The 20,835-nt window shown below is 36.5% G+C and overlaps 1 pseudogene; it reads left to right on the top strand.

Annotated features, from left to right (window-relative positions):
* The first annotated feature begins 649 nt into the window (after window positions 1–649).
* LOC102484344 (zinc finger protein 512-like) lies at window positions 650–18,993 on the top strand (annotated as a pseudogene).
* Window positions 18,994–20,835: the final 1,842 nt, after the last annotated feature.

Raw genomic sequence — 20,835 nt, 5'->3', positions numbered from 1 at the left:
ATGGTGGTTAAGGCACTGGATTTCACATGGTTGACCGCACAGTTTGAGTCCCAAACTCAGCGGCTTGAAAAACACATCAGGCACTGTGTGTTCATGCCCAAAATCCTGAAAAGAGGGAGAAAAGAAGAAGGAATTGAGGCATGACCATCTACCATAGGGAGTGCTTTGTCACTTTTTCTCCCCATCCCCATCTATCTGTGACAAGTGCGTGCACCATCTAGCAAATTAAAAAATAAAAATAAAATGAAATTATTGCTTTCATTAGTATGAATTCAGCTTTACTAAAATTTAAGAGGATAAATACGGTAGTATTAAGCAAAATCTTCTTGATGAATTGGTGAATATCTCATCCAATCAATTCTATTGAAAGTCTGATAAAGGGAAGTAGGATTTTAGCAAGCTAAGAACTTGTCACATAGAAAACAGCAGGCACTCTTCCTCAATGATCTGAGGTCACTGGACACTTATGTGAGTGAGCAACGTGCCCCTGATCACAGCAGGAGGCCTCACAGGCATGGCACGTTCAGTGACAAAGCAATGGCTCTAATTAGCGAAGGGTTCCGGTCTAACAGTAAAGGGCTTGACCTTCCTTGGGAAATAATGAGCCAGACAACGTCTGAAGCCTCCGTGTGAGTTTTAGAGAAGAATGATGGATGCTGAGAACTGCCTTACATGTGTGAAACTGACAGATACAGGTGACCGAACACTGAACTGTACACTTGATGAAGAACAAGAAAATACTCGGTATATGCTTGCATCCTCCAGAGGAGCATTCCTCTTTTGTCCCTAAATTAAGATGAAAAAAATGTGATAGGTCACATTATTTTGTTTAACTATTTCAAATGTATAAAAATCTTAGTGGAAAATACACTTTTTGAAAATTTTTCCTAGATATAAACTTGTATAAGGCAACATCTGAGACTTTAATTAAAATACTTAGACTTCTAGACTTTAGAGATATTTTTCTCTGACTGATAATCAGAGTTCATTAGCAAACATGAACAACAGTAATTAGAATTAGCAGTAGTCCATACCAAGGATCCAAACACTAAGTAAATAAGAACATATCCTTGTAGACTTCTAATGTAAAAAATTTCTAGTGCTCCCAAAGTTGTCTGTACACATGATTTTTTACTTTTAACTACACAAGCGTTCTAAAGAGAAATAAATAAATAAATAGGTACCTTCACTTTTTATTAAAAGAAATCTAATCTTGAAAAAATTATATTTTTTATTGTTTATTAAAACTATTAGGTTGTCAGGAAAGTCATGCATTAGTTTTTCCATGTTTTTCAATACAAAAAAATGTGTCAAGACTTTCCAGACAACCCAGTATATGTACTCTTTAGTTAACAAAGTAGATAACTATTAAATTAATAACTGATTTTTCCTACTTCACCCATTTAACTTATTATACCTAAGAGCTAAGTCTTCTAGGCTATTTAAAAATAAACTGACTATGTGTGTGTGTGTGTGTGTGTGTGTGTGTATGTGTATATATATATATAAAATGTACTCTCAAAAATGCCATTTTACACATTCTAGCAATACTGAGTTTTTTCAGTATTTGTTTAGGAAGTGTAAAAACTCTTTATCCAGTAATAAAATAGAATTCGGTTTGCTAAAATATGCATCTTAAGAATAGCAACCTCTGGGGGACCAGCAGTTGGCATAATGGTTATGTCGCTTGACTTTCATGTAGTCGACAGCGATTAGAGTTCCGGACCTGGTGACTTAAACTCACATCGGGTGCATGTGTGTGCACGTGCCCAAGATCCTGAGAGGAGAATGCAGGAGAAGGGATTGTGGCATGGCCATCCCCCCTGGGGGTAATTTCTCACTTTCTGTCTCTCTTTCTGGTGAGCACATAAGCCCTATAGCAGAAACCTCTCAAGAAAAAAAAAAAACAACCTCAAGTAAATAAAGTTAATAAACAACCAATAACAGTCTTAAAGGCCAAGAATTAAGGCTAGAAATTATAAATAAAGAGCATTGCAAAATTATGCATGTGTGTGTGTGTGTATGCATGTGTGTATATATAGTATAAGCAAGTGGGTTACCTTTATAAGAGCTGAAAAATGCTAAATTCCAAAATCCATCTGTCTCCAAGGATTTCAGCTTTATGGAATTAGAAGACTGTAAATTTTTACCCACTTGTTTTTCCAATCAGGACACTAAGAATCATGTTTTTAATTTTCTCTAACATAAATATTTCAAAACAGCAAGCACACATAGATTCCAGAGAAAGAGAAATTAAGACTTGAGTAAAACTATACTTGTTTCCTTTCCCATACCTTGTTGTAAGAGGCAACAATTTTCTCCTAGGGCATAATAGCAAAGGCTCTGCAGTATCGTGACTCCAGGAAAAACAAAGGCACTTTATCTGTTTCATCTCTTGTCAGGGGAAGGGTGAATTGTGCCCTGGTGAGGGTTCAAAAGTGCCCTGAGCCTTCTAGGAGGAATGAAAACTTCAAGGATCATATAAAACATGGGTGCAGGATAACCAGTAGGTTGGGCAAATGATTTGGTGATTAAAAAGACAAGCAAATGGATGCAAGCTACCTGGCTTGGAAGGAAATTATTGGATTTGAAAACCAATTACTAATAGAAAGTAAATATAAATATTAAAAACATCATAAGGTTTTACTCATTCATGGTTTTAAAGTTGGTTGTTAAATCTATACACTATATTTTGTTTGCTAACATTGTCTTCCAAAAAACTATCAAAAACTCTAAAGTGTACCTTTTTGTGAGAACAGAAGGTGATATTATCTTCTGATAGACTATATTGTTTTCTTATTTATTATACTATATACAATATTAAAGTAATTAGGTATTAACTAGTTAACATAACTATATTATGTTCAATATAATATTATTATATTATAGATTATTATTTGTCTCCCCTACTAGAATGTAAGCTCCACTCTGGCAGAGTTGTTCTTTTATTGTTCACCAAGCACACAGAGCAGTGCTTGGCACATTTCACAGATAATTGTGGAATTAAAGTCTAAAATATAAAAGTAAACATTAAAAGAAAATAATTCGATTGAAAATGCTTTTTTGTAAAACAGAATCAAGTATTAATTTTTAAAAACAATCTCTTTCACAAATAATTGTGGAATGAATGTCTAAAATATAAAAGCAAATATTAAAAGGAAATAATTCCACTGAAAACACTTTATTGTAAAACAGAATCAAATATTAATTTTTAAAAACAGTCTCTAAGAAGAGGTTATCTGTTCTCACTAAGAAAAAAAAAGGGGGGTGCCATGTAGCCAAATCCTCCAGCACCTTCCCCAGCAGGAGAAAGCCATCTCCACAGTAGAAAAGTCTTAGCACAGACGCCTTTCCTCCCTGCAGACCTTGGTTTGACATCACCACTCTCTGGGGAGTAATGTCATACCTGACTCTTACTTTCCATCTGAACTGATTCTACCATAAAATTTATACTGCTTCTTATTCATGGGAATAAACATGGATTAAATGTTTGGCCCCAAGGTCCTGGAAACAGATACAAATAAGGCTTTAAGCCAAAAAAAAAAAAAATTAAAAAAAAAAATGAGACACAGATTGAGACTAAAAAGACTTACATGTTCTGATTACCCAAGTACTGAATTTTGAGGTAACCACAAAAGCACAATGGCCTTTTTTGGCTTGATCACAATTAGATCATTATATATTATTTAAAATGTGAGCTGTAGTTTATTGGAATCTAAGGACAGTTCAAAAAGTTTGGTAAACTGTAGATAACAAACTAGTGTGTTACACTGTGAAACTTAAGATGGTGATAAATTTTGGGAACGGTAAATGTGAACCTTTTTTACCTAATCACAACACCTGTCCATCTCAAAATATACCAGCTGCCACTCCCCCCATCTCTCTCATTCTTACTACACAAGAAGGTATTGCTGTGAAGACATCAGTGACTTCTTTATTGTCAAATCCATATCTCAATCACCTTTGGCCAGCATTTCATGATTTACTTAGTTTAGGTGGTGTTCTATATTCCTAAATATTTTCCCACTTTTATAAACAGTTCTAAAAGATTTCATACCACTTCTTCTATGGGGCTCAGTTTTCTCTTTTATTGCTTTTTTCCCAGTCCCATTATCAACTTGTACATTCCTATCATTTCACCTTATATAGTAGAAAGTGTGCATTCTTGCAAAAGTTACCACGTTGATCCTCAGTGAGTGTCTGTTGAATGAATGTTTCCCAGTATGGTCTACGATCAAACTTATTTGGCTTATCATGAGATTATGAAATACTAAAATATGCTAATAGATAAAGTTAACAAATTTAAAATCTTTTAATGACAAAGAATATGAAAACTTACAGAAGCAGCTATATAAACAAGAAACAATGCAGTATATTCTCAGATAAAGGAATACCTTCTGCTCTAGTCAATTCTGTTGGTAGTAACAGAAAATACATGACTCCAGGTATTTTATTACCCAGTGGTTTAGTCTGCTCACAGTTTGGAGGTCCAAGGTCCAAAGGCCATATCTGGTGACGGTCTTCAGGCTGCATTACAACATGGTGGAGGGCAGGAGCACATAACTTTATGTCTATGTGTCTCTCTTCTCTCATCCCCTCTCCTTATAAACCCAACAGGAGTCATGCATGGAGACCCCACTCTGATAACCATAATTCTAATATCCTCTCAAAAGTCCCTTCTTTCAACATCATAGTTAGATTAAATTCACCTACTTAATCTCTTCACATAAAAGTTCTACACATGAATTTGAAGATGAAGGGCATAGTCAAGCCATAGCATGTTGTCATGCCCCCAAGTTCTTATGAAAATATACAATGCGAGTAAGATTCCACCAAAGGTGAGAGACTCTGCCTTGTCATCATCACTTATATGAAGAATCACCAGATTTTTCTCAACATGATTACTCACTTTTTCAGGCTAGGAGCATATATCAAACACCAGAACATCCCTGTATGCTCACTGTCAAATGAGAAGAAATAGGCGTAAGTTTGTTCAGAAGGCCTGGATTTAGACATAACCTTGACCCTTTATTGCAAGCCTCCCACCACCATTTTCCCATAGAACATATTCAATTCTTGCCATTGCCTCAAAATTAACAGTTCAACTACATCTTCCTATCCAAAATAAGGTGGTTTTTCAGTATCTCCTTTTTCCCATCATGTTTTTTAATGCACCCATCTTTCATTCCAAATGATCCATCTTAATGATTCTTCATTTTATTAACTAGTCTATTCCCTTCTATTCCCATAGTCACCATATCATGCTAGGTTCATAACACACTTGAAGTAAATGTATCTGTTATGGGTTGAATTGTGTCTCTCCAAAATTCATATGCTGAAATCTAACCCCTACTACCCAGAATATGACCATATTAAGAGACAGGATTTCTAAAGACTTAGTCAAAGTAAGTGAGTTCATTAGGGTGAGCCCTAATCCAATATGACTGGTATCCTTAGAAGACGAGATTAGGACACTGACACTCACAGAAGGAAGACTGTATGAAGGCAGTCTCTATAGCTTATGGAAGAAAAGATAGTTACCTGTAAGCCAGAGAGAAAAACCCTCAGAAGAAATCAACTCTGCTGATTCCTTGATCTTGGAGTTTAATCTCTAAAACTATGAGGAAATGTAGTTCAGTTCAAACTACTCAGTGTGTACTACATTCCTATGGCAGTCATAATAAATTAATACAACCTCCATATCATTATCATATGGCCATTAACTTGGCCAGTGACTACCTGTTCTCTGGCCATAGTAAAATATCACATATATATCTTATTCAACCAAAAGTTACTCATAGGTATTTGTAGCAATAAAAGTAATTTTCTGTCATACGATGTTTATAGGTCAACTCTAACTTGCTAAGATACTAATACTTAAAATAAGCTCAGAGAAGAGTTAGCTCAGTTGGGACAACTTTAAGACCAATGAGTCTGTTATTCCAACTATATTCTGGGAAGATTACTGCCTGCAAACAGAAGAAAAGGACTTAAAGTTTAAAAGGAAATAAATAATAACTAATAAGCAAACAAAACTATAAAGTTTTGATATACACATATACATTTAAAAATATAAATCTTTTCAGGCCAACCAGTGGCACGATGGTTAAGACAGCTGGATCCCATATGGGGAACAGAGCCGTTAGAGTCACAGACCAGACTCAGCAGCTTGAAAACCACACCAAGCATGTGTACATGCATGCCCAAAATCCCAAAAGGAAGAAGAAATGAAGGAAAAGGAACTTGGCATGACCATCCCCCATGGGGGGGGTGCTTTCTCACTCCTCCCACCCCCATCTCTCTGTGCACCTGCCCTCTGGCAAAATTTACACACATACACACTCACACACACATACACACATGGCAAAGAACTTTTAAATGAGAGATTAGGGCAATTGAAGACCTTCTGCCCAGACTTCACTCTCCTGTTCCCCAGATCTAGCGAAGAGCCAGGACAAGCCAATCACCAGCCATACATATCTAAGCTTTGAGTGGCCCCTTTCAGGGATGAAGACCACTGAAGACTCCCTGCCCAGACTTCACCCTCCTGCCCCCCTGCCCAGACTTCACCCTCCTGCCCCCCAGTGAAGAGCCAGGCTAGAACAGCCTATTTATTCTCTCTGTCTCTCTCACTCTATTTTTAATTTTTTTGAATTTTTAAACTTCTTAGCTCTCTGCCGCTCTTTTATTTTACTAATTCTTACCTACTCCCCCCACCTCCACCCCCATAGGACAAGCCAATCACCAGCCATCTATATCTGAGTTCTGAGAGGCCCCTTTCAGGGATTAGGACCACTGAAGACCTTCTGCCCAAACTTCACCCTGCTGCCCCCAAGATCTAGCAAGGAGCCAGGTTAGAGAAATCTATTTTTTTCCTGCTGTCTCTCTCCATCTCTATTTTTAATTTTTAAACTTCTTAGCTCTGCTGCTCTTTTATCTTGCTAATTCTTACCTTTCTCTCCATCTCATAGGACAATCCAATCACATATTCTATACTGAGTTTTTGCTTTAAAAAGTATATATCGTTTTCGGGGACCAGCAGTTAGCATAATGGCTATGTCACTGGAATCCCATATAGTCAACCACGGTTCGAGTCCCAGACCTGGTGGCTTAAACTCACACCAAGCATGTATGCGTGCATGCCCAAGATCCTGAGAAGAGAATGGAGGAGAAGGAATTGCAGCATAGCCATCCCCCTTGGGAGATGATTTCTCACTTTCTGTCTGTCTCTCTCTGTCTTTCAGGAAAGCACACACTCCCTATAGCAAAAACTTCTCAAAACAATATTTTTTTATTGCTTTTCTCTTGTTTTCTCTCTCTCTTTTTTTGGTTGTTTTCTTTACCTTTCTCACTTTTATGCTCATCCTCCACATACTAAGTTTCTAGACAGATCTAGGTGCACAGTAGCCAAATATCTGAATATTTTTAGGGTCAGATTAATCCTCAATTTCCACTGAATCTGCTGCACAAAGGGAGAAAAATGGTACTGTTTATAAATTGCAGGTCACCTCCTCCTGCATGTCTCTGGATACTCAAATATAACTCCAAAAACATCAGATGACCAGAAACCACTGCAGAAACACAAGATATATGAGAAACCAAGAAAATACCCGCCCCCCCAAGGGAAAAGAATAACTGCTCATCCTCCCAGACAATACAAAGGAACTCATGAAAATGTCAGATAAGGAATTTAAAATATTCATAGTAACAAAACCAACAGAGATGCAAAAGAAGAGAGACAATGAACTCCAGAAGATACAGGAGGAAAAAAGACAAGTTCCAGGAGGTAAGGAAGTTCTTGTACAATCTGAAATAGGAGATACACAACATAAAAAAGAATCAAACAGAATTGTTAGCAATGAAGGCTTTAATACAGGAATTAAAACCGCCCTTGAAAGTATTAAAAGCAAATTAGATCATGCAGTAGATCAAATCTCAGATATAGAAGACGGAACCTCTGACCTACACAAATGCACCAAAAAGACTGAGAAAATAACCCAAAATAAAAGAGAATAACATACTAATAATAGTAGATACCACTACACGTTCAAAAATCCTAAAAATCAGTATCCCAGTAAAGAAACTAATAAGGGTATTGATAACCTATTTCACAAAGTCCTGGAAGAAAATTGTCCAAACTCAAATATCCAGACCCAAGAAATACAAAGGACCCCATATAGAAGCAACACAAGATCTTCCCCAGGGCACATCATAGCCAGATTGTCCAAACTCACAGAGACAAGATACTAAATTAGGCAAGAGGGAAATGTTGTTACTTTCAAAGGATATCCTATCAAGCTAACATCAAACCTCTCATTGGAAACAATGCAAGCAAGAAAAGGATGGGAAAATATATTTAAAGTGTTAAGTGGAAAAAAATATCAACCAAGAATACTATATCCAACAAGATTTTCTTTCATATGGGAAAAAAAGACAAAAACATTCTCAGATAAACAAAACCAGAAAGAATTTACCAACACCAGACCAACTCTCCAAGAAGTGATAAAGGGAGTGCTATACCAGGAAAACTAAAGTCAGACACAAAGAGTATAAAACAACCAAGAAAATGGCCAGTCTAATGGTAGGGACAAGTCCAGAGTTGAATGTTAACTTCCAGAGTTCAAATGAAAAGATCACTCCACAGTAACACTGCAAATTCAATAGAAGAGAGATTAATTACATGAGACTGAACTAGTGAAATAGAATTGTTTTTACTTTTGACTAAAACATTGCTGATTTTTTCCTATCCTTTGTTTTCCAGATTTAAGGATTTTTTACTTCTTTTGAGCTATTGATAGGTTCGTCTTCCTACTATTTGAACAGAATTCTAACCTGTTTCCTGGCTTTGAGTCTTAAGCAAATTTCTCTTAACATTTTTTTATTTTGATTTATTAAAGATAAAACTGCATTTCTTAAAAAGTATATTTTAAAAATATCAATTTAATGGCTACAGTAAGGTATATAGCCTCAGCTAGGTGGTACTTTATAGTATGTTCATTCTACTCACTGTGTTTTATACCTAAAGTCAGACCTCTGTTCACAAATATGTATATATCAGCTGAACTTGCTATTAAAAATATTTAGATTAATTAAGATCTTTATTAAATCAATAAAATGGGGGGAGGGAGGTATGGAAAACAACTATAGATACCAGAGACAGTATGGGAGGAGAGTGGGAAATGGCAGAGGATGAGAAGTAGGAACTCAAGGGGGAAAATTTAAAAAGCAAAATACATAAAAAACAAGAAATGGAAAATAATTTGTTGACAATAACATGTGTGATAATATCCTTGATTGAGTCAATATACAGTGTATGCTGGATGGAAAATCTCATCTTGTATACTGTATTGATGTACAGTGAATGAACATAAATTTATTAAAATATAAATAAATAAATAAATAAATAAATAAAACTTTAAAATGATTATTTGTGCTTGTAATATTACATTTTATATCTATTTGCTTCTGCTAGTAAGATTGTTATTATAAGCAGACACTGAATACTAATTTTAATGACACAAACCAATTGTTTTCATCTTTACATGGGACAAATATTAATTATTTTTTCATGCACAACTAACTCCAACATGTTTCTGTCAACAGAATTATAAGCAATTATAATAGCAATTAATGAGAATTGTATAGCTTATGTTTTCACTAGCTAGAAACAAAAACTTTAAACAAAATGGGTTCTACTTTGTTAACAGAATTTCTAAAAAAAAAATTTAAACAAAATCAATAATAAATCAATATTCTTTAAGTATACATCATGATAGGAATGTTATGGAAGTCACAATATTCATCATCCTAGATTATCCAATCAGATTGTAGTGTAAGAGCAGTAAATAATAAAAAATTTTATTATAATTTTTTCACCAATTTCTATCTCTAGGTTTAAAAGACTGGACAAAGACAAAAAGAAATAAATCCAGATGATGAGTATTTACTAATCTGAAACATACTCTATTGTTAAAAGATGGAGAAAGGTATCATGAAACTCAGAAAGATAATGACTAATGCATCAGTTTGGACATTGGCAAGATACAAGAAAGTTAACATAAGTAGACTTATTTTTTTAACATTAATTTGCATTTTCATTGGTTGAAACATAAATTAGTAAAAAATACTAATGAATTCTTGATTTAGAGAAATGAGATAGGTTATAAGAAACACAAATCATTAATTTAGAATTTAACATAGAGAAGGCAAAGCTTAAACATTTTTTTACAAATTTGGTATTATTCATATACATATTGTGTTTATTTTTCAAATTTTTTATTTTCTCATATTTAAATTCAATCAATGTATGTCTTTACAAAATGTAAAATGGATTTCCTTAACACAAATACACTGTATATTGGTCCAAAGATATTATTATATTCATTATCAACAGATAATTTTCCATTTTTGTGTTTGTTAGATGTTTTGCTTCTTTTTTATCTCTTGATTCCCTCCCTCCCACCACCACCCTCCCATTGTTCACCCTCCTGCCACACTGTCTCTACTATATATAGTTCCTCTCCAGACATTTATACCTTCAAATCTTTCTGTTTCTGGCATAGAGTACAGACATGCAGTATATATCAAGTGAGGACATACAATGATTCTCTTTCATGGTCTGGCTTGCTTCACTCAGCATTAAATCTTTCATATTCACCTACGTTTTATGAAATGTCATAGTATTATTGTTTTTTAGGGCTGAGTAGTATTCAGTGGTGTACATCTGCCACATTTTTTCAATCCATTCATCTGTTCTAGGACATCTGGGTTGATTCCATGTTTTAGCATTTGTGAATAATATTGTAATAAACAAGGATGTGCAAGTATTTTTCTGACTAAGTATATTCCTGTTTTTTGCGTAGATACCCAGGAGTGGAATCGCTGGATCATATGGTAATTCTATTTGTAAGTTTTTGAGGAATCTCTATATTGTTCTCCATAGTGGTTGTATAATTAACATTCCCACCAACAGTGTAAGAGAGTTCCCCTGCACCACAGCCTCATCAGCATTTATCATTCTTTATTTTTTTAATCTTAGCCATTCTGACTGGGGTTCAATGGCATCTCAATGTGGTTTTGACTAGCATCTCCCTAATGATAAGGCATGTTAAGCATTTTTTCATATGCTTTTTGGCTGTTCATATGTCTTCCTTGGAAAGTTGTCTATTCAGCTCATTTTCCCATATCTTAATTGGATTGATTTGTTTTTCAATTGAGCTGCTTGAGTTTCCTGTGTATTCCAGTTATCCCTTATCTGAGGCATAGTATGCAAACATATTCTCCCAATCTGAGAGTTCTCTCTTCACTCTAGTTTTTTTTTTTTTAATGAAACGAGATTTATTGGATTATATACTTAACAGTCAAGGAGTGCATTTATAATCATACACAGCTTAATCCAGCACTGAGGTAAACTATTCTTAACTTTGCTTCCTCTGAATTACTTAATTTTAGACACCACACAACCTCTAAGAAATTCTTGGCTCTTCTTTTAATCTTCAGGACCCATAAACCTCAATATTCATATCACCAAGCTCAACATTCCCATCAAAATTCTCAAGATATTTATTCTGTTTGGGCCAATTTAGGTCACATGTTCTATCTTATGGTGGCTTGATCTGAGTCTTATCTCTGGAGCTAGGAATGAGGTCAGCTCAGTAGGGAATATTGTAAGGAAAAAAAGAATCATGGATATTGGTCAAGAAACCACCACTTTGTAACAAGATATGGCAAATCTCCAAATGTTGAACATGATTGCCTCAGTGTCAGATCATATGACAGCTTTTACTTTCTAAGTCAAATCTTTAAACATAGTATTAAAGGGATTTACCCACCCTTATTGCATTGCTTTTCTATTGCTGCATACCAACAAACTTAGAGGCTTTAAAGAATACCTATTTATTAAATTAAAGCTATGTAGGTCAAATGTCTAGGCATGACTTAACTGTGTACTTTGTTCAGGATGTCACTAAGCCAAAATGAGGGTGCTGTTTGGGTTTCATCCTCATCTGAAGGTTGGGGTCCACTTCCAAACTCATTCGGTTTCAGTGAGATTCAGTTTCTTGTGGCTACAGGACAAATGTCCTCATTTTCCTGGCTGTTGTTAACTTGGGACCACTCCCAGTCATTCTCAGTCCCGGCCCCACTAGTTCTCTTCCATCTCAGAACTAATAAGGACAAATTTTCTTCAAACTGAATCCCTCTTACATTTCAAATCTGTCTTGACTTCTGACTCTGAAATCTAGATACCAATTAAAAGAGCTCAGCGGATTAGGTCAGGCTCACACAGATAACCTCCCCAATTTAAAGTTAACTGTTTGGGATTCTAATTCATCAGCAAAATCCCATTATAGCAGTACCTAGATTTGTGTTTAATAAGATAAATGGATGAAGGTGTGCTTGTATGCCAAGAGCCAGAAATCTTGGGACTGTCTTCTAATTCTGCTACCACATTAATTAGTATATCTTGTTTTTGCTTTTAAGAAGCATGGAGTAAAGTACGGGCTGCAAGGCACAACGAAAGCTTTTATTTTCTTAACAAATCAATTTGCTCTGTGGAAAAACCAAATTAAAAAAAAAAGAAAGAAAAAAAAAAGTCCATGGCAATGGTGGAACAGTCAACATTTTAAAAAAAGAGAGAGAGAGAAAAGTAGAACCAAAGAGGACAGGTTAGGGTTTTTGGTTCTTGTTTTGGTTGGCTTTTTGGGTTTGTTTTGTTTTGTTTTTAGCAAGTGACAAATCTGGAACCTTAAATCAAAATTATTTAAAGGGAGAAAGAAAGTTTATCTTTCAGAAAAGAGAACTCAATTATAACTAAATTTAGAGCATAGGTCGAGTTCTTTCTGTTTTCTTAGAAAATAAAGAAGGAAAGCCAAAGAAATCTTCCTTTAAAATCCAAATTAAATATTAGTTTATGGAAGTTCTAATTATCTTGCATATTTTCTGGTTAAAATTATGTCTTGTTAAATGTCTCAACTATACAATGTATTTTTTAAAAGAAAATGAATGGAATGAACCACTTCTAGTCTCTTAAAAGGCTGTTCTTAAATTTATCTGTATTAGTGATATAAAAGTAAAGCACTGCCCTCTAGAGGAAGGACATTTTAGAGCATGCAGATATTTTAAGATAATGTAATTGTCGCTATATATACATGTAATGTCCTTCTAATTTCAGGTAGATGTTCATCTTTAGGGTACAGAAAAAAATAGAAAATAGCTTCAGTGTAGAAGTGATAAAAACATGTTTAAATAAATTTAAGTCTTCTCCAAGAGTTTAATGAACTCTTTAATTTGGAGAGACATTAATTTATAAACTAAAAACACATTTGCTCCCAAAAAAACAGAAATAAATGTAAAAAACATATTTGCTCTGCATTTGTGGAATAACTATTTGTCTTAGAGAACAGAAAGTATACAGTCTTTCTTAAAATATGTTGATTTAGGGGCCAGCAGTTAGCATAATGGCTATGTCACTGGACTCCCACATAGTCGACTGCAGTTCATGTCCCGGACCCGGTGACTTAAAACTCACGCTGGCCACGTGTGCGTGAGTGCCCAAGATCCTGAGAGGAGAATGAAGGAAAAGGGATTGCGGCGTGGCTATCCCCCCTGGGGGGTGATTTTGCTTTCTGTCTCTCTGTCTCTCTCTCTTTCTGGCGAATGCACACGCCCTATAGCAAAAACCTCTAAAAAAAAAAAAAAGTTGATTTAAATCTACCAGGCTCCTCCCCTCACCATTTATTACAACGATAGAACTGTGTACCATATATAAAATCTTATTTTTAATTATAAAGTAGGTAACAAAATTGACCCACATAATTTTACTATCATATACAAACTTATAGAGAGTTTAAAAACAAGTAAGAAACAAAAGAGAACTTAAAACTTCAATGGCTAGACTGAAAATTCATGCCAATGATTTCCTCATTACCACCATGTTCACATTTGTGCAAGGAGTCAGAATTGGAAACTACAGCAAGTCAATACCTGGGTCTCTGTTTTTAACATAATTTGTCTAGTACTTTTTAAATTATTCTCCCAAGAACTACAACCAGGAAGAGTTCTGAACATTGCCTCATCCGTGCTTTTACCAAAGCAGTCTTTATCTTGTCAACTTATAAGTTTCCACATAAACTTCACACAGGAGAAATGGTTCTGGGTTTTTAAAAAAGAAGGAAGAGGGGCTAGTAGGTCATGAGGTGGTTAAGGCACTGGTTCCCACATCGCTAACTGTGCAGATCATGTCCCAGATCTGGTGGCTTGAAAAACACACCAAGTACAAGTACATGTGTGCCCAAAAATTCTGAAAGAAGACTCACAGAAAAGGGATTGTGGCATGACCAGCCCCGTGTGATTTCTCACTTTCCCTCTCTCTCTTTTTCTCTCTCTGGTGAGTGCATGTGCCCTATGGCCAAAATCTGAAAAGAAGAAGAAGAAAAAGAAGGAGGAAGGAGGAAGGGAGAAAAGGAAGTGAGGGAGAGAGGAAAGGAGGGGAAATGGAAAGAAGGAGGGAATAAGAATGGCAAAGAAGGAAGGAAAGGTAAAGTGTAGCTTAAAAACTACTGGAGTAAATCGTCTCTTAAAATCCCCTTCTTATACTGTGTAACTCTTATTTCTTTTGTTTTTCTCTCTTTGATGGTGGCAGCACCAACGGTCTGGTTGTTTCAGGTTACTTTGCAAAATAAGAAATCATACCAAATACAAACCAAAGCTGACACAAAGGGACAAGATCCTGGTAGGGCATTATATATTCTTAGTGTGGGTTCTACACTGTAGAAGATATGTGCAAAAAATGTACAGTGGGGGAGCATTTTATAATCAGAGTCAAAGCATGCTATTCTATGGGGGAGATTTCTTCACATTTTATGACATTTTTCTTCACCAGCATATACCTGCCAGCCATCTCACACTGACTTTTATAATTAAACATGTCCCTTTCTCACTCCAAAGTGCCATGGTATATTTACAGAACTATAAATATTTCATAAAATAGCAAGGTGAGAAGTTTTCACCAGGGAAATTGCCAACAGAAGTTTCTGACTTGCCTGTGTTGTTTTTATACAGCAAAGGATTAAACTCCCCTTCAGAAAAGAATCTGGAAAGCACAGTTTTTTCTCCATCTTGAGAATCAACCATGTTGTAAAGTTGTAATCAATAGTTTTAAATGCAAAGATTATTCGATCTGAACATGAGGTTTTAGGGTACAAACTATTGTATTCATTCAGTCATGGAGTCCAAACTGCCAGGTTTACAACAAATACAATCCTGGCTAGCTTTCATCTCTTCTATGAGGCAGTTACGTCATATGGCGATACCACCACAGAATGCCTCCTCTCCTTTCTCTTGACACTCACAGAGGTTGCTTACCACTCTGAACTTTCAATCAAGAAGCCCGTCTATTTCCTTAGCCCTTCACTTGAGAAAAATCTTTCTGGCTCTACCTCTTCATCCTCTCCTCCAGACCACCTGGTAGGCTCCAAATCTCCCCCCACCCCACCCCCGCAGAGTCACTACATCTGTGTCTACTGCAAAATAATTCATCTTCATATAATAGGATTTAAAAACCATCCCCTCTTTTAAGAAAACATCTGATATAACTAAGGAGAAAATCACATAGAATAGACACAGAATAAGAGAGAAAGATTTTATTCCAGAAGCTTCTATAATATTTTAGAGCAGAGATGTATAAAAATAGTTCATAATTGATGTTACAACTCAGCTCTCAATCCATATCTCCATATCCTAGCCATGATTTTCTTTCATACAAGCTTGGAAGACATAATGATGTTATGTTAATCATCTTCTAAAAATCATTTTCTTAATATAATCTTGCTTTTCAATAGTCCCCCAAAGTATGCAAATCTTTTAAAATAATTATTTGATTTTACTTTATTTGTTATTATTATTTTTTAATTTGATCAGAGAGAGAGAAAGGGAAAGTGAGAAAGTAAGTCTCAAGGTCCAGGACTCAAACTGTAGTCAGCCATGTGGGAGTCCAGCACCTTAACCCTATGCCACCTACCAGGCCCAGTATGCTGATCTCTTATTTAGCATATGGCTACTCTGGTCTCAATGTTCCCAAAGCACCCAAAGCTTTCTGGAGGAGAATAGGGCTGCTGTGGTCTTAATGTCGGCACCCATTCACTCCATATAGCATGTTGAAACCAATGCCCAACGTGGTGGTATTTAGAGGGGAGGCCTGGGGAAGATAAATAAATCACGAGGAGATGACCTATTTTATTAGTGCCCTTACAAAAGAGGCCTGAAGGAGCCTTTCTAACCCCTTCTGCCATGAGAGAATACAAGAAGGTGCCATCTACTAAGCAGAGAACAAGCACCCGTCAGACACTGACTCTGTCAGTGCCTTAACCCTGGACTGGGCTGTCTCCAGGGCTGTGATTAATATATCTCTGTTATTATTAAATTACCCCATCTATGGTATTTTATTATAGAAGCCCAAGCAGACTAAGACAGACTTTTAGTATCATTGTTCTCTTTGATAAACAGATTCCCAAATTACTTATTATTCTCATGTAATTATAATAAGGCACATCTATTATATGTTTACTATGTGTCATATGTTTTAAAAAGCACTTGCTTATATATTTACTAATCCTAACAATATTATTATTATTACTGGCACTTTACAGATGAGGAAAAGAAGCACATGTAGGCTCAAGGATCTGCTTAAACTCACCAGCTAATAGGCAGCACAGCCAGGATTTAAATTGGGCAATCTGCTTCTAGGCCCTAACTACTAATGGCTACACTGAAATACATCCAAAGAGCCTAGTGAGAAAACCTGGGATGCCATGACCTTAAGGATACTGCAGAGATGTCCCTCTCCCGGCAAGCCGTCCTAAGAACTGTACACCACCAGATAAGTTGTCATTAGAATAGCAATAAACACTTTATTTACAAAAACGAGATGAGATACAGATGAAATATGGTTAGAATTCTTCAATTAACAATATAAGAGAAGGGGTATTTGAAGGTCATAAATTAACTGTCTATAAATGTTCTTAATATAAGTTTCAGAATGGAGAAAGCGTTCTTATACTTGGAACTTGATGAAGAACTCTTTCTTGCCTTTTTAAAATGAATCTAGTTTCTCTACATTGTGTAAAAATCTTTTATGCTTCCACAATAGGTTTTTTCATTTCTATAAGTTTCCTAAAAATTCAAACAACTGGAAAGGTAAAATAAGCCACATTAAAAAGTCAAGAAATTTAGCTTGGAGCAAAAACACAGAAAATATCATCCCTAATGAGCAAAACAATAATCTTACCTTTGGGGGAAAAAAACAGTAAGAGAAATTGTACACAACTCTGAAGCTGCAAGATAAAATGATTCTTTCCATTTGTCTTAAAAAGGTATGTTTCATAATGATGTAAATAAACAAGAGATTGACTTTAAATGGCTCATCTACTATAGTACTGCACTAGACAGCTCAAAGGAGAGCAGAAGGGGCGTTGGTCCAATCAAAGCCCTGGGTGAGTTTTTCAGGATTCGAGGAGTGATTAGTTTTAGACTCAGCACAATACCCAGTTAGTAGGACTCAGTACTTCATAAAAGACAATCACCTCCAATACATTATTCTCATGATGACTCCTTAAGTGGCTCATGTAAGCCAGTGAGAGATTTTCTAGCATCCTTCCAGAAATCTATCTACTGGAAGAAGAAGAGAAGGATGAAGCCAGCTGCTATTCCTTATGTTGAAGGGTCAGGTGAAGGATCATCCAAGGGAAAAAGAAAATCCAGACATTTAGATGAAGACTATAAGAGTTACTCAGAAGAAGCATAAGTTTTCTGGGAAAAAGTAACAGCCAAGGTATTTAGAAGAAACCACCTGTTTATGCAGCAGGCAGTTTGGAGGAATAATAGTACTTAGGGATCATGGATAAAGGCAGAATCCTATGCTACCTGCCAGACAGTGGGGAGAAAGAAAATAGGAGATTTAAAGAAATAGGTGGAAAACTTGCCATCACTCGGGGGAAACAACTTGTTCATTGGCAGGGATAACACTTTACATCATAGCAAATCATAGTAGTTTACCCATTTTGAAGGCCAGAAATAAAATAGATGAGTCAAGAGGGAATGGCTCCAAATAGTTCTAATGAGACTAGAAAAGCTCAGGTGCATGTGTGACAGTTGCTCCAGGAACTTTACCAGCATCACAGGATTTCTGTACCATGTCAGAAAATGTGGAAAAGAAGCTACAGAGCAGATGGCCCTGAAATATTCCCACTGTAGAAAACCATACAGATTAAAGGTTGACTTTGTAGGTCAGTGCATAGGCCTATCTCTTCTTTCCAGAGTCAGGACAACCAGAAAGCTTAAAGGAGATGAGACTGGAACCACAGTAAGTGCCAAGTTCAGTCATTTTTTCAAAGACAGCTGAATACAACCTGCAGGAGCTGGCCTCTGCTGAACAGGCCAAGGCATGGCCTAGGAGGGAGGTGCTGTGGGTTTCAGTACCTGATGACCACCATGCTACCTACCTTTATCCAGGAAGCCCTACACAAATGAAAGTGAGGAATCAAGAATTCTCATCACATTCTGTTTTAACCAGAGCTGTGAGGCTGCAAACAGCAGTGTATCTGGCCCTAAAGCTCATCTAGGCTCTGGTACATTAGGAAACTTTGTGGCTGGAAAATACCAGCATCTTCCATGTCAGAAATAATTTGTGTCATAAAGTGGCATTGTCAAGTTATCACATGAACTCTGTCCATGCTGAGCATTGTTTCATTGTAAACCCCAACACAACCAAAAGCTGATGAAGACAAGCAGCAGCACAGGAGAAGATGGCCTCTAAGAAGGCAGCGGCAGTCCTGCATTGAGCTCCCTGGGACAGAGCTGAGTCTTAGAGTAGGACAGGAGCAGAGGAATAATGAGGAACTGAAGTGGCGACCTCTTGAAAGGAGCCAGTGCCAGTACATTTCCATAAAACTAAGACCTCAAAAACTATCCATGAACCCAGAAGGAAGTAGTCAGTGAGTGTGAAAATGCTCCTTGGAGGGAACCAGCAGTTAGCATAATAGCTATGTCGCTGGACTCCCACATAGTCGACCGTGGTTCACGTCCCGGACCCGATGGTTTAAAATTCACACCGGGCACATGTGCGTGCGTGCCCAAGATCCCGAGAGGAGAACTGAGGAGAAGGGATTGTGGTGTGACCATCCCCCCTGGGGGGTGATTTCTCACTTTCTGTCTCTATGTCTCTCTGTCTGGCGAGTGCACACGCCTTATAGCGAAAACCTCTCCAAAAAAAAAAAAAATGCTCCTTGAAGAGTGGATGGGATGCTGTTGTCATAGGTACCTGTGCTGGTAAGACTGAGTTGCAGGACTGAACAAAGATTCTCTCGGCTGTTTGTGTAACACAGACTTTCTCGTCTCCTTCCATTGTCTTCCAACTTTCACTCCTTCCCTTTCCTGTTGGCAGGTTTTCCTGCTATTCTTCACTGGTCCTCTTCTTTTCTCATATCTTGCCTAAAGTGCTCCCTCTTAAGGCCAACTATAGACCCTCTTGTCCTATACAAGACTAAGAAAACAATTTGTCTTTTTCTTTCACAAATACAGAAATGTTTTTAAAAGCTTCATTGATTTAGTAGCTGCGCCATCATCTAGATTATAAAACAATTCCAAACTAATTTTTAAGACTAATTTATCATTTTGTATTTATCATACGCAAACCTATAAGCTAGAACTGTTGTCATTGGTGTGTTAAGGTTACCCTGTTTCCTTGGGAAACAAACTTTATGGAGGCTCTTTTTCTTCTCAAAAAAATGTTAGTACTAGAAGTAAGAAAATGGACTTAAGATGATAAAGCTGGAACCTCTCTACACTGGTTATTGGAACATGTTGTTTGTATCAAATAGCAGTGCAAATGCAGCCTTAGGAGTAATGTGTCCCAAATATTTAGATGACTAGAAAGAAAAAGAACAAGAAATAATGTATACTGCCCCCCACAGTTCCTGAGGCCTGAGGGATACTGTTGCTGTAATCAGTGCTCCCCTGAAACCTGCTTTTGCTCCTCTGCTTTAAGAATTGGGAAATATGAATTTCAGGGAAAAAAGAGAAATGAAAACTTTTTACTGATAATTCAGCCTCCAGCCCACAAACTTGAGTGGAGAGGCAAAGGGCAGACCCTTAGAAAAAGACTTCTCCCTGGTTCCTGAGAATTAGTAATTTCAGGGAAAAAAGAGAAATGAAGACTTTCTACTGGTAATTCAGACTCCAGCCCACAAACTTGAGTGGTAGGGAGCCCCTCTAGCCTTCTCTTAGTCTGTGTCTCTGTCTCTCTCTGCCTCTATCTCTGTCTTCTCATTTTTTGTAATTTTTCCTTTTTAAAATTTTTTAAAGTAAAGTATTCTCTTGGCTTTCAGCCCCATCTTTATCTTGCTAATAATCCCCTTCCCCCTTCCCATATCCAGGAGAGACAAGGGGCAGGCCTTCAGAAGAAGATTCCTCCATGGCTCCTGAGAACTAGTGATTTTGCATAGCACACAGTATTTTTATTTTTTTACTTTTTTTAATAAAAAAATAAATTTTTTGGTTGTTTTTTTTCTTCTTTCTCTCTGTTTCTTTTTTCTTTTTTTCTCTGTTTCCTTTACTTTTTGTTTTATCTCATCACTCTACTCCTCAATCTCCATTCACTGTGTTTCTAGACACATCTAAGGGAACCATAACCAAACATCCAAATACTATTAGTGTTAACATATTCCTCAATATCCAGTGAATCTGCTGCACAAAGGGATAAAAATGAAACAGCAAAGAGATTCCATATCACCTCCTTCTGCACGCTCCTGAACGCTCAGATTGAACTTCAAGAATGTGGAA

The sequence above is a fragment of the Tupaia chinensis genome, unplaced genomic scaffold (assembly GCF_000334495.1).
Source record: "Tupaia chinensis unplaced genomic scaffold, TupChi_1.0 Scaffold147554_1, whole genome shotgun sequence".
NCBI classification, from domain to species: Eukaryota; Metazoa; Chordata; class Mammalia; order Scandentia; family Tupaiidae; genus Tupaia; species Tupaia belangeri.
This window is presented reverse-complemented; position numbering and strand designations above follow the sequence as displayed.